Source organism: Ambystoma mexicanum, chromosome 4p, assembly GCF_040938575.1.
Source record: "Ambystoma mexicanum isolate Mex_15411 chromosome 4p, UKY_AmexF1_1, whole genome shotgun sequence".
Lineage (NCBI taxonomy): Eukaryota > Metazoa > Chordata > Amphibia > Caudata > Ambystomatidae > Ambystoma > Ambystoma mexicanum.
The window spans coordinates 293,740,359-293,766,576 of NC_090927.1; positions in this window are offsets into that span (position 1 = coordinate 293,740,359).

Here is a 26,218-nt window from a genome sequence, read left to right on the forward strand (position 1 = left end):
TGATCCAATATTGGGGATCTATTATAATCATTTAATGGACCCCGAAGAAAATCCTATAACTAAAAATGATTGTACGGGAAAAGAAGATTTGAGGGTGTTATTAAAGAATGAAAAATGAATCAATCTACAGGATGGACTCATGATTATGGAATCCATAACAGGACAAATACAGTGGGTGCTACCCCTTTCATTCAGAGGGCTAATGCTACACCATGCACATGATGCAATAACTGCAGGACACAGAGGTTCACAAAAACATTAGAGATACGGAAAGATTATGCTTACTGGCAAAATATGTCCCAAGATGTAGAATTATATATTAGGGTGTGTCTAGTATGTGCCCAATTGAAACGCGCTTCACCAATGCATAGAGCTCCACTGATGAAAAGAGGCTTAACCCTTCCATGGTCAGATTTGCAAATAGACTATATTTTGAGCGTGGTCTGTTTGATGCCAAAATGGATAGAGTGTATTCCTGCACCAGATTGTAGTGCACAAACTGCAGCTACATTATTTGTAAATCATATATTTTCAAGATTTGGATTACCACAAAGAATAGAATCAGACAGAGGAAGTCATTTTACAAGCGCTTTAATGATTAATGTGTGGCAGATACTGAGGGTGAAAAGAAAACTGCATATTGCATACTGACCCGCCTCTTCTGGGAATATTGAACATTGCAACAGATCTGTTGTGCAGATATTAAAGAAGTTTGTAGCAGAGGCAGGCTCCAGCTGGGATTTACGATTACCCCTAGTGTTGATGGCAATCAGATCGACTCCTGCCAAAGCAACAGGGATCAGCCCTCATGAGGTGTTAACAGGAAGGAAAATGGTACTGCCACAACATTTATTATACAGGACACATGAACAGACTCTTGTAAGCACATCTACAGTTCACGAATAAGTGGAAGAAATGAGGAAGCATTTACAACATGCATTTGCTTTTGTGCAATGAAATTTGGAAAGGGCTGCTGATAGTGCAAATTCATATTATGATAGAAAGACTTCTGTGAAAGAGTATAACGTAGGGGATCAGGAATATAAATTTCATTTTGGAAAATGTAAACATACAAATTCTAAATTTGTGGCGGCCTGGCAAGGGCCTTTTCAAATTGTAGATAACGTGTCTCCAGTAGTCTACAAAATATTGAAGACCCAGGGTGAAACAGAACAGAGCAGTTTGTTCATGTTAACCAAATTAAGCCCTGTCATCCCAAATAATGAAGTCAGGAGACTTGAGCAAGTAGAAACAGCTTAAGTACCCTGAAGACATGGAAAGGAAGACACAGTGACTGTGTTTATAGTACCCCAAATCATGAAAAAAATACACAGTTATGGTCATTATTAGAGAGATAAAGGTAGAAAATACCATAGATGGTAAACATTGACAAAAGGGGCTGAAGCAGATTGATTTATTATGATACAATGGTGAAATATTTTAATGTATAATGGTGTTTTATTTTTATGTTTATTTTCTCTCTAACATGTGCTTAGTTTCAGGAGGAAGTAGAATGTTTTGGATTTGTTTTTGTAGAAATAGTGAAATTGATTTTATGCTATGTACTTAATCTGTCTCTTTTCTGTTTAATTTAGAATGACTAAGTAATATTTTTAGGTCGGAGATCGCAGGACCGAAGGACACAGGAGGTGATGGAGTCCTGGAGTCCACGGAATGAAGCTCAAGTAATGCCTCCAGACCGAAATATGGAGGTGAAGACGAAGTAACCGGGACGCCCTATGAGATGACCTCTTTGGAAAAGAATACAAGAGCACCAGGGTGAAAGAGTTTAATCGAATTAACCAAATGATAAAGGATTGATGGTGAGGACGTCTTAGAGGTGTGATCATAAAGATAGTGAACATCATTAATGGAACAGTGATAAATTGAACTTAAGGATAATCTTCTTCACCCTTATGGGTGAAGAAGATTATCCTATGTGACTAGAAGTATGGGCGATGGAGTCCCACAACTTTATTGTTTTATTTAATTATTTTAATTAGTTATGTTAGTTATTTGTTTTATTTATTTATTTTAGTTTATTATTTTGTTATTGTAACTTAAAATGTTGATTTCACAATTGAACAAAGACATTTGAATACACATGGACACTTTGTTAAAAAAAAAAGTTATACATACATAAGCCCATGTGTTTGAAGACTCATGGACCCATTTGGGATAGCTTTTTCTGTTATTATGATCAAACAGTGGTTTCTTATGAAATATGTCAATGTTAATTTTATTAAGTTACTATAATTTCAACCTTGATTCATATAATGGAAAGAAAATGAGAAGCACAATTTGGGTTTCCTCCAATTGTGGATTTGGGTAGCCATAATTGTCGGAAAAGGAGGGGATATGTAGTAATATATATAGCGCTTTATAAGAATTTATAGCGCTTCACTAAATGTGATGGCATTTTTTTGTTTTTTTTTTGTTGTTGTTGCCATCAATAATATGGCACACACATATAGTTATTTTATGTTGCCATTATAACATGTGAATATGTTGTTGGTGGCATGCAAGGTACATAATTCATAACATAGCAAAAGCTCAATGTGAAACTGCAGAGAATAAGTGCACCATATATATTTTTTCCTTGAATACCTCATAAATAGAAGACTACATTATTCATATAATTGACTTACTTAATTAACAGTTACTAAACACTAATTATACATTTCTAACATTATAATTTAGTCTCATGTGCAAAATGAGGTGAAAATACATATTTTGGTAGCACTGCTATAATGCATTTTAAATGCACACTGGTGTTTTTTTTTCTCTCTTTCTCTCTCTTTCTGTGTTGGGCTGCAGAAAGCAGAAAGAATGCGCACCAGGAAATAATAATTGAAACAGTAGTGAGCAAGAATCCCATTGTTATAAAAGTAAAGTGTACTGTTGAAAAAATCCTTTTAATATGATTGGAGGAAAGTGTCGGCAGATAAAACTACATAAAAAGGGGCTGGAGGAGAGCTCTCTTGATGACAAGGGAGGAAAAAGGGAATTAGTTTGTGTTGACTGGGCTTTGAAGAGAGAAGTTCATGGTGTCACTGAGCGCTGGCTTGAGAGTTTCTCGCCGTGCTTCCTAGACACCCAAGATTACAGGAGCAGTTTGTGCTGACTGGGCCTGTCTTTGTGAGGCGAACGAAGCAAGGTCGTGTGGGGGAAACCACATAGAAACATTTTGGTAAGAAAATATGTACAAGTGAGGTCACTGTGTAAGGTTGCATTGATGACTGATTGTAATACAGTGTAGACAGGATAGTAAATCCCTGCATTTTATTTCATTATGTTCAGAACGTGGAAAATGAACCTCTGTTTTAAAAGGCTTGCTTGCTCTGTTTCTTTTTCTTTTGTATTACAGATGATGGTGCAATGTTTATGGTAAGAACTGATAATTCTGAATTGTATTTGTATATAATATAATGAGAATATAAAAACAAATGGTTTAGTGTCATTTTTGCATCTGTGAATTTATATGATACACAGGGGAGATTCATTCTCTTTAGTAGCGCATTTATCAATTTGCCCATGCAGATAGAATAATAATCCAGAATAAGATGATCATATCCAGTGATAAAGCAGGTTTGTGTTTGTGTGTGCCTTCCTTGCATGTTGTTTGGAAGGAATCTGATATAATATATAGATTGCTGGATGTAGATAAACCATTGATACCCAAGGGCACATAGATCGCTGGATGTAGATAAGCCATTGATACCAGCCACAACCTATGTACAATTGTTGGGTTTCCATCACATGCATAGGTCCAGGGCTCTCTATAGATCACTGGGAGGTACTCTAAAAGAAAGGAATGTTTTGTTTATGATGGGGTTATAATATAGGGAAGAAAAATATGCTCACCACTAAATACTGCAAACAATATATCACCAGATTCCCCATTATAATCTAATAGGGTATGGTTACCAAAATGATATGAGGCCAAGCCCGTTCTAAACATGAGGCTGATTTACCACCAAACTACCGCTCATATTTAGACGGTAAGAAAATACCGCCAAACCCAAATTTACCCCAATAAGACAAAATATCCTACAGGCTTCCCTCTGCAACAGCCTCCCTGCCTCCCTGAAACTTGAGGAGAACCATCTCTTGTTCCGGAAGCACCTCAAGACCTTCCTCTTTGTTTCTGTTTTCTCTCCTCCTCTCCCCTGCTGAATTCCTGACTGAAAATGCACTGTTCTCCTGGCTACCCTCTGATTTCGGCCCAGGGACCTCCCCCCACCAGCTGCACACCTGCACACATGCACTGCCTCCAGGGCAACCCATGCACTTGGGTGCTGTTTATGTATCCCTACAGTCACCCCAGCTCTTGACACTTGATGCCTGCACTTACCGCTTTACTTGCCACAAGCTGAGCGCACTTTTACCTATTGTTTTTATTTATCTTATTTATTCTTTACTTTTGATCCTATGTATTGCACTACCCCCTCCCCTTCCCCCCAAACTTTCCCTTTCCCCTCTCCCCTGCACTTGCACAATCTTAATGTCACCTGGCCTAGTAAGATCGTTGTCTTTGTCTTCCCTCTGTTCCCCCTCCCTTGTCTCGTCACTCCTTGAAACACTTATGTATAGGTGCGTTATAAATGCCATATCACATCATATCATGAAACAATATCTAAAACACCCCTAACAATTAGAAAAGTCCTCAACAGCATTACTGAACTCTTCTAAAAACAACCAAAGCACTCTTCAAAAATGTCCAATTTCTGAGCCTATCCTTTTCACTGCTAAATCAACAGCCAAACGAAACCCACAAGGCGGTAAGATGTAGGCTGGTGTTGAGGTTTGCAATTAAATAATGGGCCTCGAACCCTGCCTTGAGAGCTAATGGATGAGTTCAACCCTTGGACCTCCTGTGGGAATCCAACGGGCAGTTGAAACACATCCACAAAGGCCTAACATTCTGTTGGGGCACAGTTTAGGCAGTTTGAGAACCCTAATATTCCTTCATGCTGAATTCCTCATGCTTTTGAGTGTTGTAAGACCAGACGTTATCATCACCTAACTGAATGGTACTCCCTTAAAAGGTCAAACAATTGACAACCTATATCTATCATTTAGCAAGACAGATGGTGGGTACCAGTCACATCAATAATGTCTCAGTCATTAAGTACATTAATGTGCATAATGAGGACTTTAACTAAAACTAACCTTGATAGAAAATATGCTTTTATCATAAAAGTGCATGTTATTTACTTTAAAAGTAGTGGCTTTTTCAATGTTGGGGTAAGACAGGAAAAACTCAAGTTTTAGCTTTATGTGGGTCAATTCAGAGGGGCTGTATTAGCGTCCTTCTTTCCAGTTCCAGTCATTAGTCCGTCCTGCTTTTAGAGTGGCCTGGTCTAGTCTCAAAATTTGCCCTTGGGTCCTTGGTCTCCGGCTGTTTAAGGCATATACCAATGGACTCAAGTGGTATCAGCTGGGACCTGGATTTGTTTTGAGGCTTGGGAGGTTGTTTAGGTATATTGTGGCAGGCCATTTGTATGTGTCAGACCCTTCCATTTTGTTATAATTCTTTCATGGAATAACCAAAATGTATAGCTACCTTTTTTAAGTAAATGCATACTACTGTATACCGCAATTGGCAGTCAAGTCTTAAGAAATATTAAATAATAACCCCTCCATGCCCCAATTGGCTCCAAGTTTGGAAATCTCAAATAGTGGACAAACCGCTTCAGATTCAAGAACAATTCATATTTTGTATGCGATGGGTAGATGCTGACGTGTACAATAACTGGATTTGTCATATTTTAAATAGCTTTTAAATGTATTTTCATAATTGGTTTGAAAGCAGGAGCTGTGATCTGGTTATATCCAAGTGGAGCATGGTTAGCGTGAAACTGACAGATGCCAGGATCTACTTTTGACAACTGTGCCAAGTGGTGCCATACAAACCTACCTATGTGATATTAACTATGTATGTTTGGGAATGTATTTACAGGACAACAAAGAACACACCTACGGGACATCTAGAGCATACTGGATAATATAAAAAGGGCAAAAAGTTATAGTTTACATCTTTTGCAAATTTAGATTTGCTGCACACTATCTAGCTCCTGGGTCCTGCCTAACTGGTTATGCCTGATACTCAGGAGTTGCTTTTTGCTCCCAGTCAACAAATCCCAATGTCAGTCACCTGTTAAAGTGCTTTTACATGGTGATAATTTACATTTTTATGGAGCAGAATTATTAATTTCCCATTTTTCCTCGTTACAACAAAGTGACCCACTCCTAAGCATTGTGTAAACCCAAATATAATAAATAGTTGGCCACGTGTTAAAACTATATAAAAATAACCCAAGAGTTATATGCCTTTATTTAACTGAATACAGTAATGAAGAGGGACATTTTGTAGACATTATTTGATTGAATTGAATGCACGTCATTAAATGATGTCAGTCCAGAACGCTATCTTGCACTTAAATATAAAATAATGATGTTAAACAGATGATGCAAACTCACAGCATAACATGCTACATTCTATTGCAAGTAAATAATGTAATGTAAGCAAGTGCCTTCAAGTTTACTGTCATGTGAAAGAAAACATAATATACAGCTGCCTTATTAGAAGCCAATCCGCAAGCCGGGAGGTGTAGTCGGCTTCTGCACCAAGGCCTGCACAAGGGCTTACTATCCTGTCCCTGCCTGTCCACGCCTTCCCAGCCGTCGGCCGGTTACTCTGCAAGTTGAACTACCCACACAAGGATCACTTAAAAGGGACTACATGAACACTGGGGCCTCACACCCTAAGGTACTGCATAATTGTGTATGTTGTCTCAACCTTGCTCGCCACTAAGCCCACCTGCATGCACAGCCTGGACTGTACCACGCTAACTATTATTATTATCAAGACGTATACCACATACTGTTGTCATTCAACTGTACCCACATGCCAGCCTAAGTTATTACACTGGAACTCCCACATACCATTGCCTGCTTAAATCTGGCTCGGACACCTACACATAGCTTGCCTTATGGTTCACTTACTTGCCGGTACTCTACTGTACGTCCCTGCCTCCTGCATGGAATAGCAGCCTTCTGCTAGCCAACTACAGACAAAGTATATTTGTGCTCATAACCCTGCACCACCATAGAATACCCTACTCACAGATCTATCAGCCCTCCTTCTGACCTAAGTAATGTGACAACTATACCAGATGCTTGCACTGAGCACAACCTAGCTAGAGTGTTTTTTGTAAACCTGTACCGAAATCGAATTTAGCTGCCTTGCTATTTTAGCCTCAGCATGCCAGTTTCCTCAATGTTTAGCTTTTTTGCGAACTTGCACCAAAATCGAATTTAGCTGCCTTGCCATTTTAGCCTCAGCATGCCAGTTTCCTCAATGTTTATCGTTTTTGTGAACCTGCACCAAAATCGAATTTAGCTGCCTTGCCATTTTAGCCTCAGCATGCCAGTATCCTCAATGTTTAGAGCTTAGAGTATTTCTGCCAGCTCATCAACTACCAACTATTGTGCCTGACCTGATATTGCCCTATAGTAACTGGCACCAAACCACCATTTCGGCTGCCACAGTAACCGCCAGACCCTACCTAATACTAGTCGCTGCACCCTCCCACTATAACTACAGCCAGAACAGCCCTGCCATATAATAGTCGCACCACATCATTGTGATTACCCCCAATCAAAAATTGAACAATGCACCTAGGCAAGAGCCAAATAGCCACCCCACTGTACCTCCTCATACCTCTATTACACATAGCCACTTACACTGCTGTCACAACTATGTACCCTGCTGAAAAAGCACCTTGTCCAACCACAGAAAGGAACATCAGGCTACGAGCCAGACTACCCCGCCTCTTCGAGCCCATCTACCATAACAAGAGACCCACCTCGCAACACCCCAACCAAACCCCAGCCTGCCACAACAGCACCCAACCAAATCTTATACCTATAACAACCCAAAACACCCCCAACACTGCCACTATATCCGGAGCCTTAATCAACGCTAGATCGCTAGTAGCCCATGCCACAGAAATAGCAGACACCTTATCCACAACCAACCTCGACCTCCTAGCAATCACCGAATCATGGCTGCACGAAGCAGCAGGCCTAGCACTTTCAATAGCCATCCCAGAAAACTACCAAATAATCAGAATGGACAGGCGGCCTAGCCATCATAGCCAAAACAAACCTTGAGCTTAGACCACTGCCTCATGCATCTCTAAAATCCTGCGAGCTACTCACAGCCAAACTGCCCATCTCTAAATGCCGCACCCTAACCATTTATCTAATATACAGGCCACCTGGCCCCATTGGCTCATTCGAAGCAGACCTTTCCAGCATCCTAGCCAACAACACAAAAGACACCTCCCAAATATTACTGCTAGGCGACCTGCACCTAGGGCTAAATGACCCTGATGACAAATCAGCACAAGCTATAGCCAATATGCCAGAGGAACACGGCCTAATCCAAACATTGCTTACCCCTACCCACAACAAAGGCAGGACCTTGGACTGGATCGCCACCCTGAACTGCGACACCCTCATCACCAAAACATCTCCCCAACACTGGACAGACCACCACCTCATTGACTTCACACTATCACTCAACAAAGAAGTCATCAAAGAAAAAATCATGGCACCACCACTGCCCACTAGAGCTAAAAAAAAACATAACCCCTGACAACCTCCTATCATTACTACTACCTACCCTCAATGCTCTTCCCGACAACTTAAATCCAGAATGTCTAGTAGAAACCTACAATAATGCCATGAAGAAAGGACTAGACATCATCGCCCCTCTGAAACTGCAAAAGAGCAAACAGAAAGCCCACCTGAACGCCTGGTTCACCCCCCATCTGAAAGAACTTAGATTGCGCAAAAGGAAACTAGAAACGCAATGGCACAACTCCCCCACAGAAGAGAACAAATCACTACTTAAACTCTTTGCGACCAAATACAAAAAATAAATCCTTCTCACTAAAAAGAATTTCTTCAACGAAAGAATCGAAAAATCTAGCTCCAACACCAGGGAACTATTTGCCATACTAAGGGAACTAGAATCCCCCATACCCCCACCAGACAACATAATCAAGGACAAAGTATGGTGCACCAGCGTCCAAAATGCCCTCACCAACAAAATCAAAACTCTCCAAATCAAAATTGCACAAAAAAAGACTCCCTCACCACCAACGAAGCATCTCCCAGCAACCAAGCTAAAGCAACTAACCCACTAGCCCCGAATCCCTTCAAATTCACCAAAATATCTATCCCAGAAACAGTAAGAGTTATAGCCTCTCTTAAACCATCAAACTGCAAAGGCGACAACTGCCCCCCTCAGATAATCAAGGATGCGGCCAGGGACCTAGCCCCTTTTATAACCAAACTGATCAACGCATCCTTCTCCTCCAACACCATACCAAGTAACCTCAAAGAATCTTGGGTCCTGCCTCTCCTCAAGAAGCAAACCCTAGGCCCTGCTATTCCCACCAATTACAGGCCCATCACCACGGTGCCGTTCCTATTAAAGATAATAGACAGAGTAGCATACCTGCAAATTCAGCAATATCTTGAAACCCACAAACTACTAGGTGCCCGTCAATCGGGCTTCAGACCTCAGCACGGCACTGAGACAGCCCTAATCGATCTTAAAACCCAGATCAACGAGATCAACCACAAAGGGAACACTGTCATGCTACTCCTCCTTGACCTGTCGGCAGCGTTCGACCTGGTGGATCACGGAGTCCTGTGCAAACACCTGGCCTCAGCTGCCCACTTCTCGAAAGAGGCCATAGCCTGGATCCAATCATTCTTGGACAATCGAACTATGAGGGTCTTCTCCACTCTAGCCTCAGCAGACCCCATCAAAATAACCTGTGGGGTACCCCAGGGCTCCTGCGTCTCCCCCACCCTCTACAACATCTTTACCAAGCCCCTATTTGACAAGTTGGACAGACTGGGTGTTTCCTACACAAACTATGCAGATGACACCCAGATCCTCATACCCCTTTCGGGCAACTTCGACTCAGATACGGCCCTGGTAAACAAAATTTACCTCATCATTCAGGCATGGCTGGCCACACACGGCTTATGCCTGAATGATGAGAAAACTGAAATCCTTTACCTCGGTTCTAACTCCAATATAAAAAAACTCAGCCCCAACTATAAGGCCTTCAACATTGATGGCAATACCATCAAAGTGGCCAAAACAGTGAAAACGTTTGGCTTTTACCTAGACACAACCATGTCACTAAAAAAACAAGCCAACTCACTATCATCCTCTACCGCCTACACGTGCAAGCTGATCAGGGCAAGCAGAGCCTTCCTCACCCAAGCTAGCTGCATCATCATCGCCAATGCCCTAATAATATCCAGACTCGACTATTGTAATGCCATGTACCTAGGAGCCAACAAATGCATAATCAACAAACTACAGACACTACAAAACAACACAATCAGAACAGCCCTTAACCTACCATCCAAGGAACACATATCCAACAAAAGGAGAGAAAACAAATGGCTCAAAATCTTTGACCGCATCTCTCTCAAAACAGCATCACTCACTTTCAAATGTTTAAATAATGCAGCTGCCCCTATCTAGCAGCCAGAATAGCAAAAAAAAACTCCACCCGCCCCACCAGATCGATTCACTCCCACTGCCTGCAGGTACCCAAATTCAAACAAAAGAAAACCAGTGGCAGTAGTTTCCCTGTCTTGGCAGCCCAACACTGGAATGCCCTCCCACTAAACATTAGGACAGACCAATCTTATTACTGCTTCAGGAGACACACCCTCACCTGGTTATGGTCCAATGATTCCTTTGACTAAGCCTGCCCACATGACTACGCCCCCAATCCAACCTGACCGCCGCTATGTACAGCATCAAATATGTAAATATGTAAGCTATCTATTTTCTATATATATATATATGTACAGTCCACGCAATATAATGTTATGCCTCTTATTCATGTATGCCTTATCCTGTAATCCCGTTTTTATGTAATCTTACCTTCCTGATCTCTGTTGCGCCCTGTTACCCCTGGGTTTTGTGCGCTGTTAGGGAGAATTCTCTGTTTAGGCTGAATTTCCTAACCTAGTGAGTCCCCCAGCAGCTTTGCTGGACTTTTTGGGTTTATTTTTTTCTCCTACCAAGAGTGAGACTCTTTTACCCTCACTCTTGGACATGATTTAAGTGTGTTTCTTTGAATCTAGATGTGTTTAATGGGCTATGGAGCCTTTCACTCCATAGGGTTTCATGTGTTTTTGTGCTGTGTGTTACACAGCACCCTCCGTGCAGTAACACAGGGGTGTCATAGTGACCCCCCAGTATAGACTCCATACCCTGGGACTGACTACTGTCTCCCAGGGCATGTAAAGTCACCATTGACTTTACTAGTCTTACATTCTGAACAGAACCAGTACAAACCATCATATTGTGGACGTACTGGCTGGGGCAATTCGATTGCCCCAGGGTCTGTTAGTTGAGGGGGCACGTCTCCGTCCCCCCTGATCGAGTTTTGGCTGGTGGCAGTGGATACTACTTTTTATATTCAACCGCGAATATTTTCCTATGGGATTTCCCATTGTTTTAGGCTACTATCTTTATTTAATTATTTACGGTAGCCTCGAACATACCGCCGGTTTATTTAATTAATATTAATTCTCCGGTTGGTATTTTTTGCCAAAACTTGATTCTAAAATAGCGTTTGTGTTCTCTTCTGTGACTCCAACCCAAGTCGAGCCCTTTGTTCCACTTTTTGGCAGGCTTCTCCACAGAAGCCCTCCAAAGTGGTGCCACTATGTCTGGGGTACTTAGGAGGGGTGGAGGGGAATTTAGGCACCCCGGACTGAGTTGCCTAGGCAACTCAAGTCGCACTCCGTCCTGATTGGCCCAAGTGATGAGCCGGCCGGCTCACCACTTAGCATGTTTGAGTGACAGCGAGGCTGAGTGAATGAGGGTTTGCTGCATAAAAGCAGGGCTTTGGGGACTGGAACTTCAGAAGTCGCCACAGGACCTAAGAATCCGATGAGGGAGAAGCTGAGCCGACCTGCCACGACACCACGACCGGTGGAGCCCTGCTGGACCGTCTCACCACTTTTTCCCCAACGACAGAGGAGATCTCCCGCCGGAGAATCTTCTTCCTTTGACTGGTGGGGATAACCAGTTTCACCGTCTTTTTGCTTTCCCGATGTATCTCGTGCCCGCCTTGCCCGTGCTAAGCACCCCGGCAACTGGGATACCACGTTTTACCACGACCGCGAGACAAAGGTACCACCTTTACCCGGAAAACTCCACGGCTGGTTTCTGCCCTGGTAGTGCAACGACCTTTATCTTTCCTCCAAGTCGAGATTTTCTCTTCTCCTGGACGACAATGCAATTTGCACCCACTACCAGGAACAACTGCCACCGCTGGAGGATCCTTCCCACTTAAGGTACTGTGTCCCGCCTGGCTTCCCTTGCAACCGACTGTACGGGGTAGATTTAGCCCCCAGCTTTCGAACCTGGGTTAGCCTGGGGCACCCTGGCTAAACTTATCTAAGCCTCTCTAACTCTTTTCTGAACCCTCTGCAAGACTTTCTAAGCCTAGAGTAACTGTGCGATCTTGGGCGCATTTGGGCTCTGCTCTCTCTAAGAGTGGGCCCAGCCTTTGGACTTTGGCTCACCAGTGACTTTTTTTGCTCTCTGCCTTGCTAACCGTGTTCTGGAATCCTAGGGTGGTGTACCTCTTCATATTCTGTCTTTTTCCCTCCCTTTTTCACAAACTTATTAGAGTGCAATCTAGTTAAGCGCTAACCTCTGTATGAAAATAATTGGTGTCTTACTGTGATTTCCTAATAGGGAAAAAGGGGTGTATATATCATAATAGTAACTGTGTTTAGAATATTTTTCAATAAGAGTGCTGGAGTATTTCAACTGTGTGTTTTTAAATAAATAATTATATACCTTGATACCAAAGCTCTGGTCAGTGTTTGTTTGTATTAACGTGTCTAAGTGCCTATTGAGTATACTTTGCATACTGCCTAACTCTTCTTGAGGGAAGTCTGACTGCTCAGCCACAGCTACAAGGTAAATCTGGGTGGTACAGTCTGCTACCAAGTGGGTTTACTGCCAACACCTGTGGTCTTAAATCTTTTGCAGTGGTCCCTAAGGGAACTGCTCAGGTTTCTGCCTAACACTGGTGTACAGCGGTGGGATTTGTATTAAGTATACACTTTAGAGTGCTTTAGGATACCTTAGTGCAACTAACCACAAAGCTTAGCACTGAAAAAGTAATCTTTCTAACATATCAACTATGGAAACTTATAGTCAAGAGTCCCTTGCTACAAAAACTGCTGATTGTTTAAGAGTATTGTGTAAGCATAAGAACCTCATGACTAAAGGCAAGAAAATGGAGTTAATAGAAAGGTTGTTACCTAACCAAAGTCTGGATGATGGGTCTGAGGAACCTACCATGCCAGAAAATGTAGATAACAGTATAGAAATTGATATTGATCCAAATGTTGATAAACTTGAGGAACAGTCAGAAGAGGAGGGTGAGGCTGCTGTGACTGTCCCCCCTAGGCCTCTGTCTGCCCTGCCTGCTGTACCTACTGGGCCTTTACCAAGTCCCACACTAAGTCCTCAATATCTCGAATTAGAGAAAATGAAACTTGAACTAGAGTTCAAGAAACTGAATACTCTGGCTGAACAGAGACATCAGGAAATGAATCAAGAACTAAGGCTAAGGGAAATGGAGCTCAAGCATGAGCTAGAAATGAAGAAATTGTCTGTCGAAAATGCTTCTCTCTCTGGCTCCTCTATAAGTTCCAGTCCTAAAAGACCCCGGATGTCTAAAGAATTGGTTGGTATGTATGAGCCTAAGTTGGATGTGTTGGATTGGTTGTCTCTGTTTGAATATAATCATGGGCTCCAGAACATCACAGGAAATGTATTACTCACCTGGTTGTTCTCTAGGCTTCCCCCTGTTGCAACTGATGTGGTAATGGAGTTGGGGGAGGAGGATAGGAAAGAGTATGAATGTGTGAAACTAGCTTTGATAGCTAGGTTTGGGAAGACCCCTTCCCAGTATCTTAAGAGGTTTAGAACCCTCAAAAAGCATGATGGTACCCCTTGGGCTACCTGGGTGAGTGAAGGGTTGAAAAACTTAGAGGGATGGATTAAGAGTTACAAAGTGAACACTTATGAAGGTATGAAGAATCTTTTTATGTTGGAGTCAATTTATGAGGCATGCTCTCCGGAACTCAGACAGCACTTGGCTGATTCAAAGGAATTAGATTCCCGAAAACTAGCTAAGGCTGCTGACTTGTGGGTTGCCAACAGGGCCACTCACAAGGATTCTGGGGTAACTCAGAAAAAGGATGAGGGGAAACAGCCTAAAAAGGACTCCAAAGAGAATTCTAATACTGCAAATTCCAAAGAGGGCCCCAAACAAAACCAGAAGGGTAAGTCACCAGGGAAACCACAGCAGAATAGTGTCTCCTCTGGTGCTAAACCAGAAGGAGGTCAGAACAAGCCTCCATTCCAGAAGGCATTTGGTAAATGCTTTGTTTGTGGCTCTACTGACCATGTGAAAGGAGATCCCAGATGCAAGGGTAAACCTTCAGGGATCCAACTTGCCTCCTTAGCCTTCGCTCCAGAAGAGGAAGTCCCAATGGCAAGTAGAAACTTTCTACTTCTGGCTGATGAACCCATTGGAGTCTCAGCCAGTGTTTCTTTAGTCTCTCTGGGGTTGTGGAACAACAGAATTTAGATGTGTATAATTCTATCCCAGATAATACTAAAGAGTATTATAAGGACAGTGTCCAGGTAAATGGTCAGGAGACTCCTGCCATTAGAGACACTGGGGCCTGCATAACTGTGGTGGATGAATCTTTTTTCAAGGCAGAGGCTGTTGCTAAGGCACCCAAATGCCTCACCAAGTTAGCTGGAGGGCCTGTGCAGATGTGTCCCCAGTTACCAGTTCTCATCCAGTGTAATGACATGGCTGTAAAAATACCTGTCGGTGTACAATGTGAAGTGCCAGGTAGGGTTCTTTTGGGTAATGACCTGAAAGCTCTTGGAGTTGTGTCACATACGCCCAGACCACCTAGTAAAAGGTTACAGGAGCTCACAAAACCTGCAAGAGAGAAAACCCTGAGAGGGTTATCTCAGGAGATGATGACAGAGATCACTCCTTTACCACTGGAGCAACTCACTGCAGTAACTACCAGATCAGGAGCAAAGGGGCAACCCAAGACTCCTAGGAAAAAGTCAGCAGCAAGCACTCCAGTGCTTCCAACAGTTACACCTGTAACTCCACCTCCAGCTGAGGCTGAGAGGGAGGTACAACCCTGTATTGTTGAACTAGACTCTGAAGAAGAGCTAGTGGGAGGCCCAGAACTTATTGCAGATCTAGACCCTGAGGACCATCCTGAGCTGCAGTCTTTACTGGCAGAAGGTGGGCCCAGCAAGGCAGCTTTCCGTAAGGGACAAAGAGAATGTCCAACTCTGGAGGGTCTCTGCCAACAGGCAGCTGCTCAGGCTGATGGGCAAGTGCCTGGGAAGTATAGGTTGCACTGGGAAGATGGCCTCTTCTACAGTGAACCAACTGAGTCTGAACCTGGAGACTACAAACGCCTTGTAGTACCTCAAGAAAACAGACAACAGTTCTTGCACTTAGCCCACGAGATTCCTTTGGATGGTCACTTGAGTTTCAAGAAGACCAAGGAAAGGCTCTCACTCTACTTCTACTGGCCAAAAATGGGGGCCGAAGTAGATAGGTTCTGCAAGAGCTGCCATACCTGCCAAACTTCTGGTAAGGTTGGCGCCAAGAATGTGGCACCATTAGTGCCTCTCCCAGTTGTGGGAGTCCCATTTGAGAGGGTAGGGATTGACTTTGTTGGTCCCCTTGATCCCCCTACCTCCTCAGGCAACAGGTTTATCCTTGTTGTAGTAGACCATGCTACTAGATATCCTGAGGCAATACCTATGAGAACTGTTACAGCTCCGGCTGTAGCTAAGGCCCTCCTTGGTATTTTTACCAGGGTTGGGTTTCCTAAGGAAGTAATCTCTGACAGGGGATCAAACTTTATGTCCCACTACATGAAAGCCATGTGGAAAACCTGTGGAGTTACTTACAAGTTCTCAACCGCCTCCCACCCCCAAACCAATGGGCTGGTAGAAATATTTAACAGAACCATGAAGAGCATGATAGGTGCTTCAGAGGAACCCCTGAAAAAAAAGTGGGACCTTCTACTGCCATGCCTTCTCTTTGCTTTTAGAGAAGTCCCTCAGGAGGGAGTAGGTTATTCTCCCTTTGAACTTCTCTATGGCCATCCGGTCAGAGGTCCATTGGCCCTGATTAAGGAGGGGTTGGAAGGCGCTTCTCCCCTCAAACCAGTCAGAGTGACTGACTATGTGATAGGTCTCCGAAGGAGAATGTCACACATGATGGCAGAAGCTAGTGATAACCTGAAAGCTGGGCAAGCTTTGGTCAAGCATTGGCATGATCAAAAGGCTAACATGGTTGAGTTCACTCAAGACCAGCTAGTTCTCGTTATGCTCCCCACAAGGCAGAGGGCCTTGCAAGCCAAATGGATGGGACCCTTCAAAGTTGTGGGAAAACTTGGAGAGGTCAACTATCTGGTGGATCTGGGCAGACCCAGGTAAACTCCTAGAGTCTTCCACACCAACCGACTGAAGGCGTACATCTCCAGACCTGAAGTAGGAGCCTTGCTTCTAGCTTCAGCAGCAGAGGAAGAAGAGAGTGAGTCTCTCCCTGATCTCCTCAGAGGTGTACCTTTGGATGAAAAAATTGAAGGAGTCAATCTCTCTTCAGATCTGACACCTGAGCAACAAGAGGAGTGCAAATCTATGTTAAATCAGTTTGCCTCCCTGTTCTCACTCTCACCAGGCTTGACCCCTTGGGGACAGCACGAGATACTCACTGGTGACTGTCTGCCAGTCAAAAGCAGAGGATACCGAATGTCAGAAAATGTGAGAACCCATATCAAGGGGGAGGTCAAGAAGATGCTTGATCTCGGGGTAATAGAGCCCTCTACTAGTCCATGGTCTAGCCCAGTTGTGTTAGTACCAAAGGCAGGGTCCAAAGACTTGAGATTCTGTGTGGACTATAGAACTCTTAATGCAGTCACCAAGACTGATGCCCACCCTTTACCAAGGACAGATGAGTTGGTGGATAAACTTGGTGCAGCCAAGTACCTCAGCACATTTGACTTTACGTCAGGCTATTGGCAAATAGCCTTGACAGACCATGCCAAGGAGAAAACTGCATTTTCCACCCCTGTTGGCTTGTACCAGTTTAAGGTCATGCCTTTTTGATTAAAAAATGCACCTGCTACATTCCAAAGGATGGTAAACCAAGTTCTAGCTGGGATGGAGGACTTCTGCATGGCATACTTGGATGACATTGCAGTCTTCAGCCACTCCTGGGAGGATCATGTGAACCACCTAGGACATGTTTTGCAGGCTCTTGGACAGGCCAATTTGACTATCAAGGCAAGTAAATGCCAGATAGTTCAAAGTAAGGTGGTCTACCTTGGGCATGAGGTAGGAGGTGGAGAAATAAGGCCTTTGCTCAGCAAGATTGAAGCTGTGCAAAATTGGACAACACCTACTACTCAGACCCAAGTGAGAGCCTTCCTAGGCCTCACTGGGTACTACAGGAATTTCATTGAGAACTATGGGACCATAGCTTCTCCACTGAATGTAATCTCCTCTCCGAAATTCCCTAAGAAGGTCAAATGGAATGAGGAGTGCAATCAGGCCTTTGAAAAATTGCAGAAAGCTCTTTGTCAAGCTCCAGTATTGAGAGCTCCTGACTACCACCAAACTTTCATTGTACAAACGGATGCTTCCAATGTAGGTATAGGTGCCGTCCTCAGCCAACTGGATGAGAAGGGTAGGGAGCACCCCATTTGCTTCATCCGCCGTAAGCTGAAGGATCCTGAGACAAGGTGGGCAACAATAGAAAGAGAATGCTTTGCTATTGTGTGGGCACTGAAGAAGTTTAGGCCATACTTGTATGGTTCTACTTTTGTCATTCAGACTGACCACCAACCCTTGAGATGGTTAATGCAAATGAAGGGAGAACATCCAAAACTATTGAGATGGTCAATCTGCCTGCAAGGGTTTGATTTCACCATTGAGCACAGGTCAGGGTGTCACCATCAAAATGCTGATGGACTCTCTAGGATGTATGTCATCGACTAGAGGTATGAGGTTCATCCAGGAGTGGATTAAATCCTCCTGTCCCTTAGTCTGGGGGGGGGGGGCGAGTGTTAGGGAGAATTCTCTGTTTAGGCTGAATTTCCTAACCTAGTGAGTCCCCCAGCAGCTTTGCTGGATTTTTTGGGTTTATTTTTTTCTCCTGCCAAGAGTGAGACTCTTTTACCCTCACTCTTGGACATGATTTGAGTGTGTTTCTTTGAATCTAGATGTGTTTAATGGGCTATGGAACCTTTCACTCCATAGGGTTTCATGCGTTTTTGTGATGTGTGTTACACAGCACCCTCTGTGCAGTAACACAGGGGTGTCATAGTGACTCCCCAGTATAGACTCCATACCCTGGGACTGACTACTGTCTCCCAGGGCATGTAAAGTCACCATTGACTTTACTAGTCTTACATTCTGAACAGAACCAGTACAAACCATCATATTGTGGACGTACTGGCTGGGGCAATTCGATTGCCCCAGGGTTGTTAGTCGAGGGGGCACGTCTCCGTCCCCCCTGATCGAGTTTTGGCTGGTGGCAGTGGATACTACTTTTTATATTCAACCGCGAATATTTTCCTATGGGATTTCCCATTGTTTTAGGCAACTATCTTTATTTAATTATTTACGGTAGCCTCGAACATACCGCTGGTTTATTTAATTAATATTAATTCTCCGGTTCGTATTTTTTGCCAAAACTTGATTCTAAAATGGTGTTTGTGTTCTCTTCTGTGACTCCAACCCAAGTCGAGCCCTTTGTTCCACTTTTTGGCGGGCTTCTCCACAGAAGCCCTCCAAAGTGGTGCCACTATGTCTGCGGTACTTAGGAAGGGTGGAGGGGAATTTAGGCACCCTGGACTGAGTTGCCTAGGCAACTCAAGTCGCACTCCATCCTGATTGGCCCAAGTGGTGAGCTGGCCGTCTCACCACTTAGCATGTTTGAGTGACAGCTAGGCTGAGTGAATGGGGGTTTGCTGCATAAAAGCAGGGCTTTGGGGACTGGAACTTCAGAATTCGCCACAGGACCTAAGAATCCGACGAGGGAGAAGCTGAGCCGACCTGCCACGACACCACGACCGGTGGAGCCCTGCTGGACCGTCTCACCACTTTTTCCCAAAGACAGAGGAGATCTCCCGCTGGAGAGTCCTCTTCCTTTCACTGGTGGGGATAACCAGTTTCACCGTCTTTTCGCTTTCCCAACGTATCTCATGGCCGCCTTGCCCGTGCTAAGCACCCCGGCAACCGGGATACCATGTTTTACCACGACCGCGAGACAAAGGTACCACCTTTAACCGGAAAACTCTGCGGCTGGTTTCTGCCCTGGTAGTGCAACAACCTTCATCTTTCCTCCAAGTCGAGATCTTCTCTTCCCCTGGACGACGACGCAACTTGCACCCACCACCAGGAACAACTGCCACCGCTGGAGGATCCTTCCCACTTAAGGTACCGTGTCCCGCCTGGCTTCCCTTGCAACCGACTGTACGGGGTAGATTTAGCCCCCGGCTTTCGAACCTGGGTTAGCCTGGGGCACCCTGGCTAAACTTTTCTAAGCCTCTCTAACTCTTTTCTGAACCCTCTGCAAGACTTTCTAAGCCTAGAGTAACTGTGTGATCTTGGGCGCATTTGTGCTCTGCTCTCTCTAAGAGTGGGCCCAGCCTTTGGACTTTGGCTCACCAGTGACTTTTTTTGCTCTCTGCCTTGCTAACCGTGTTCTAGAATCCTAGGGTGGTGTACCTCTTCATATTCTGCCTTTTTCCCTCCCTTTGTCACAAACTTATTAGAGTGCAATCTAGTTAAGCGCTCACCTCTGTATGAAAATAAGTGGTGTCTTACTGTGATTTCCTAATAGGGAAAAAGGGGTGTATATATCATAATAGTAACTGTGTTTAGAATATTTTTCAATAAGAGTGCTGGAGTGTTTCAACTGTGTGTTTTTAAATAAATAATTATATACCTTGATACCAAACCTCTGGTCAGTGTTTGTTTGTATTAACGTGTCTAAGTGCCTATTGAGTATACTTTGCATACTGCCTAACTCTTCTTGAGGGAAGTCTGACTGCTCAGCCACTGCTACCAGGTAACTCTGGGTGGTACAGACTGCTACCAAGTGGGTTTACTGCCAACACCTGTGGTCTTAAATCTTTTGCAGTGGTCCCTAAGGGAACTGCACAGGTTTCTGCCTAACATGCGCCATACTAAATAAATAAACAAACAAACAAACAAACAAAAAAACTGTGAAATTTAATTTTAGTATTCTACTGCAATAGTACCCGTTCTCCTAACAGGTTCTGTGGACATACCTGATAACACTGATCCTGTAGGTCTCTGTTCCGATTCTCTTATTGATTAATGGGCAATGCACCCTGAAGTAAACTGCATTGAGAGTTGGTGTGTTGCTGCATACTGGGACCTTCTGTGCTCTCTCCCCACCTGTCGCCTCACCCTGGCATGGTGCAGTTTGTTGCAGTGCATAGTGGTGCAAATATCTTGGAAACCGTGCTTCCTAGGGCATGGATTTCAAGTTGTGTTCCTCATGTCGTGGTCCTTCTACGAACATATTGATGTTTCGCTGATTATATTCAACCATCTCATGGGTGAAGGGGCTGAAATCTGGGGAAAGGGGTGGACTCTCCAAATGTCATGCAGTCAGTAATGTCCGGATGGTCCTAACAGCTAGCTATGCGCAATCTGGTGCAGATTGGTAAAATGGTGTGGAATTGTATAAGGAACAACACAAGTTCGCCATAAATCTCACCACAAACATATTTTGACTTTTATATATATAGATAAGATAATGGTAGACAGAATCATGATTACAAATCCATGATAGATTAATAGCATCCACTGACAGACATACATGTTATAAGATTGTAATTAAGAGTAGAACTAATTTCAAGTGTACACTTTGCTGTTGCCTGGGACAGAAAATAATACATGTAGTTTTCATATTCTGTGAACTTAAGATTTGAACTTTAGTTCACCTGACACATTATGTTTATGCAGAAGCAGCTCATCTGAAACCAGTAAGGCCAAGATCCAATATTCATCCCTTTTATCAAGGTGAATGGACCCACCTGGTGTACTCAAGACAAATACCATGTTTCCAAATTACCAAGGAATACATATAAATGCCCGTAGTCTGCCTCTAAAGGCCCAAAAGCATGGACCTATATATTTAAGCTAAATAACAGATGCTTCAAACAGGCCCCAATCCCTGACCTTGGCACATCATTATGCCCAAGCCACAAGACATAACAATTGATTGCCAATGTGTATTTTTGTAAAGTACAATGGCCCTTTGTTCCTAACAGCAGGTGATCTATTGATATTTAGTTTTCTCACATGAAAAAGCATCTCTGGATTTGCTTTGTGGGTGATACACAGAGTTCTGCACTTGATATGGTAGGCTACCTGGAGACAGTGCAGCTATTGAAAGGGTAATGAAGTGTTTTGTGGTCCCATCTGAGAGATACGCCTGTCACATGTGTTCTGAATTCCTTGAAATTTGACAAGAAGAACATGTAATAGCGTTGAGGTTATCAGAGCCTGAGGCAGCCTTGAAAACATAGTGGCTGGGTGTATTTTAACAAGCCTTTGGGAAGAGGGGCATTGTAAGGCCATCTGGGGAGGTGTAATTGTGTTTTTTAGGTTTAAAATGTTTTAGATGAAAAAGTTGTGCATGCTGTTTGTGGTCCAAGCCCTGCAAAAGTACTGTGCAATGCTGGCAGCAGAAACATCAGAATGGCCACTGGAAGGCATGTGGCTCACTAAAATCACCCAAACTGTGGAGTAAAAATCTGAAAAATAGGCCGCCATCCACTTTTGCCTATCTCAGTGAACACCGGAGACCACTGCCAAAACCCACCATTGGGCTACCCACAAAGTAGCCTGAAATCACTTGAAAAGGCAATGCTGATTGCCAAAAAGAAACACAGAGCTGTTTGGAAATCCGTTTTCTTGATTGTCACAAATGTGCAAAAATCATAGCTAACAAACCACCTAAAAGATCCAACCTTCTTGTTGGGTGTTCCACATTATTCTACTGCAAGAATCCACATAACTACAATGTCAGCAAGAATCATAGGTTATCAGAACAAAATCCACTTTTAAAGATATTTGATGGAAAGAAAGCTGTCAAAAATGGGTGTAGTACCGTTACACGCCTCTGTCAGGTGCTGGCGATCTCTAATTCTGACAGGAGAACTGGTGTTTCAGAAGTTAAATATGCCAAAGAAGAGAATTCCATCAGAATGCCATATAAGAGTGCCACACATTGATTTCATGTTGTAAAAGACTGGAATTAAAGAATATGTTTGCTTATTGTAAATTTATAAAAAATAATAATAAATAAATGCATTTTTTTCACAAGGAACTATGTTACAATTGACCAGAGGGTAACCTGATTCAGTTAAAACTTCCAAGAGGCTTTCTTCCCCTGAGAAACTCACACCTTGTTCCTTCCCACCAAAAGGAGAGCATTTCGCATTGGCATGTTAATCAGAAGGGGAGGAGATTTCCTCTGCTGCCCTGAGCTAGAAACAATGGGTTCCTTGAACTGAATAGAAAATGATCATTCGGGTGTAACTGACAACTGCTCTGGCAGGAAGGTAAGCCATGTGACCTTCTGACTCAGCCCAGCTCTGGAGGCGGGCCAGACTGAAAATGTGGATTGAAGTGGAAGTAAAGTAAGTAAATATATGTTTTATAAAAATGCTTATAGTAAAGTGTACCGAACTGACAAAAATCTGAAACTTAGAGATTGTTAAAATGGAAAGTTCAATCACAGTTTAAGACTAAGACTAAGCTGGAATCTGTGTGACATTCTGAGACTGAACCCCGGAAATTATTCATATTGTAGCCATGGTGTTTATGTTAGGAACATGAAAAAGTACAGGAATGTGCCCAGATGAGATGTGCATGCTTGTATAAACATTGGTGCAAAACTAACATTGGGAAACCCACCAAAAGCGTAAAAAAGTTGTCATTTAGGAACCAGAGCCCGTAGGAAAATGGGATTTGGACAAGAATGTACCTTAGGCAATCTGTCATGTAATTATGTAATAAGAACAACTTGTGTATCTTAGAAATATGTTTTTGGGAAAAATAGATTTTCTATGTAAAAGCAAAGGGGAGGGATTTCTTTTGGACCATAAACACAGCATCACTCTGACTCTTGATGACACACTGCTCCTTTCTGAGGAGAGGGGAAATTCTCTGACCTATCAGAACCTTAGAGGGTTGGCATAGATTATCAGCCTCCCCACCCCGTTTGGAAATTGATAAATAGAGACTGCTGAGGACAGACAAGACACACTTTCCACTCCTCAACTGATTCATTGGCGAAGCACCCTGCAGGAAGATCCAGGCTCCAGACATAGAACCATACTCCAGACAAAGATCCAGACATAGTCTCTAGAACCAAACTCTAGACTTTGAAGCAGAGAGGCCGAACCCAAAAAGCTGAACTCTTCTCAGCTGGCCTTCAGAATCTTAAGCAACCTGATTTTAACCCCTAAACTTCCAAGGGGCACCACAAAATCCAACAGCCTGGCTGAGCTGTTTTGGTGTTCTAGCTAAGAAGCCTGTGATAGAACCCAGATCCAGACCCAGAGAGCAGAGCTGAATCCAGAACCCGTTAGATCCAGTCCAAGAGGCAGCACAGACCAGAGTGCCGTGCTAAGAGCAAAACCCAGAGCCTGAGACCTTTCCGGTAGCAAGCGAATCCCAGCTAAACTCTTGACCAGATCTTTGACGGGCCCATTCCATTCAAAAGTCATAGGAGTGAGTATTTAGTCTAGAACTGTCCATAGTCATCTCTTAGTTTAACGTAATCCTATTCATTCAATTTCAACCTATCCAGAACTGCATTATAGAATCTTGCGTCCATCCTGAATTCTTCTCATTATATAGTCTGTGATAACTGTAGCGATAATCATCTGTGCGCTGATATTTTCTGAAGAAAGTCAAGTGTCCTGGTGCACAACAATCAAAGTGGAAGGCACCCTGTTCTGGTGGTTGCCCATTGGGTATCTTGTACTTTCATAGCCCCTTAGTATAAGTCCATTTTGGTTCTGAATCTTTAAAGCGCAATCTTTCATTTTTGAAATCTTGATTCTTTTCTGAGAAAAATCTACCTTCACAAAAACCTCTGTAACTTTTGAACCATACGTCCTAGAAACGAAATCTGAATGGCATTTGTAGTTTTTCTGCAATCGCATTTCCCGCACGCGGAAAAGTTGCTCCGATTTCGTATTTGGCTCAATTTCACTTCATTTAAAATAGCTGTATCTTGTTTTCAACTTCTGAATTTCGTTTTCCATCTGCTAATCATTATACAATCATTGCTAGTGTTGACCTGAACCAATCCAAAGCAACTCTCACTAGTCCTGAATCCCATTTAGCGAATTAAAATCATTTTTAGCATTTTCCCATTAATTGCAAATCACATTCAAAAGCATTTTGACCTGTTTTTAAAGCATTCCCGTTCTCGCTAAGCATTCTGGGGGGAACTGGGATTGAACTGCATTGTTGATTGATATTCCTGAAACCTGTGTGCCCTCATTCCACCTCTTCATATTGCACACTGGGGGGAGTGAGTAATAACAGGGGGAAAGAGCGATCCTATTGTCTTTTGATTGAAGTCATATCAAGTTGTATTTCTGTGTTGCATTTCTTCCTATCATTGCAATCTCTTGAACACCATACAAAGTATTTTCTGCTACATTATTCTTCCCATTTCTACTCCTAATTGATTAAAGAGATTGTTGATATTGTAATATTACCCATTGCTGATCATTGTTCATATTCATAAGTGTGATATTCAGATATTATTCATATTCATTAAAGTGTAACCTATATATTGTTCAATTCTTCAAATAAATCTTTTAACTTTGCAAAACAACCTATTTCTTGGCTCAGTGAGGCCGGGGGGATTCAAAGAGTGGGGCGTTATATAGGGGTACATCATCCAGAATTAAAAGAACTTTGACATAAAAATATATAAATAAGGGTTTCCATTGGGCATCCCATACTAGGCATTGACTTAGTTGGAGTGCCGGATAGAAATCAAGATAGCTAGAGAGCACCTTTTACATAATTTATTTGTGAGAGGTGAGTGGACTGAGCAGGACCAGAAGGTGTGGTTGCAGGCAATCACACAACAGATCACTGCAACTGGGGTAAATATCTGGAGAGATCAGGGTCCCTAACATGTGGCCCTGAGCGAACTATATATGGCCCCTAATGGGCAAGGATGAGCACAACAAGATTGCCAGGATAGCGGCATATCTATATTTATCTATTGGAACCATGCAGGACAAATATGCTGAAGGCCAAGATCTGGCGAGTAGGCAACTGATGGCATTAGAAAAGGCCCAATCTGATCTGGACTCTTCTGAGCAGAGGCTGCAGAGGAGCCAGGAGTCAGAAATGAAAGCAGGCAGTATATAATTAAAATGAAAGAGGATATGGGTATCTTGCAACAGGAAAAGGCAGACCAGGATACCAGAATTCCGGCCTTGCAGAAGGAGTCCCAAGAAGGTTTGGACTCTCTACTACAGAGCCAGAAAAAGCTGGAACAACAACTGGACTTCAACAGGGTATGTGCAGAGCAGGTAGTCACCCTGCAAAGCCACCTAGATAGAGTGAAGGCAGAGAGCAATAGTTTGATTTTGAAAGACCTGGATACCCAGGCAGAGTTTGATGAAAAGCGCCAGAAAGCTGGTGCCCTTCAAAGGCAGAGGGACGACCTGGTGGCACAGCGGCAGGCTCTTACTCAGGAAAGGGACACCTTAGGCCAGGAAGTCTGCCACTTAAAAGGGAAACTGGAAGAAAATCACCTGGCCCTCCGGGGACTGGGTGACCTCCAAAAAGAGCATCAAAACTTGTTAGAGCACACCAGGAGGGTGGAAGATGCCCTGGCAAGGAAGGAGCAGGCCAGTATGGACAGAACCCAGGAGGTAAACCTCCTGCAGCAAAGACTGACCCAGTCCTCAAAGACAAACAAGGAAGCACAGTGAGAAAATG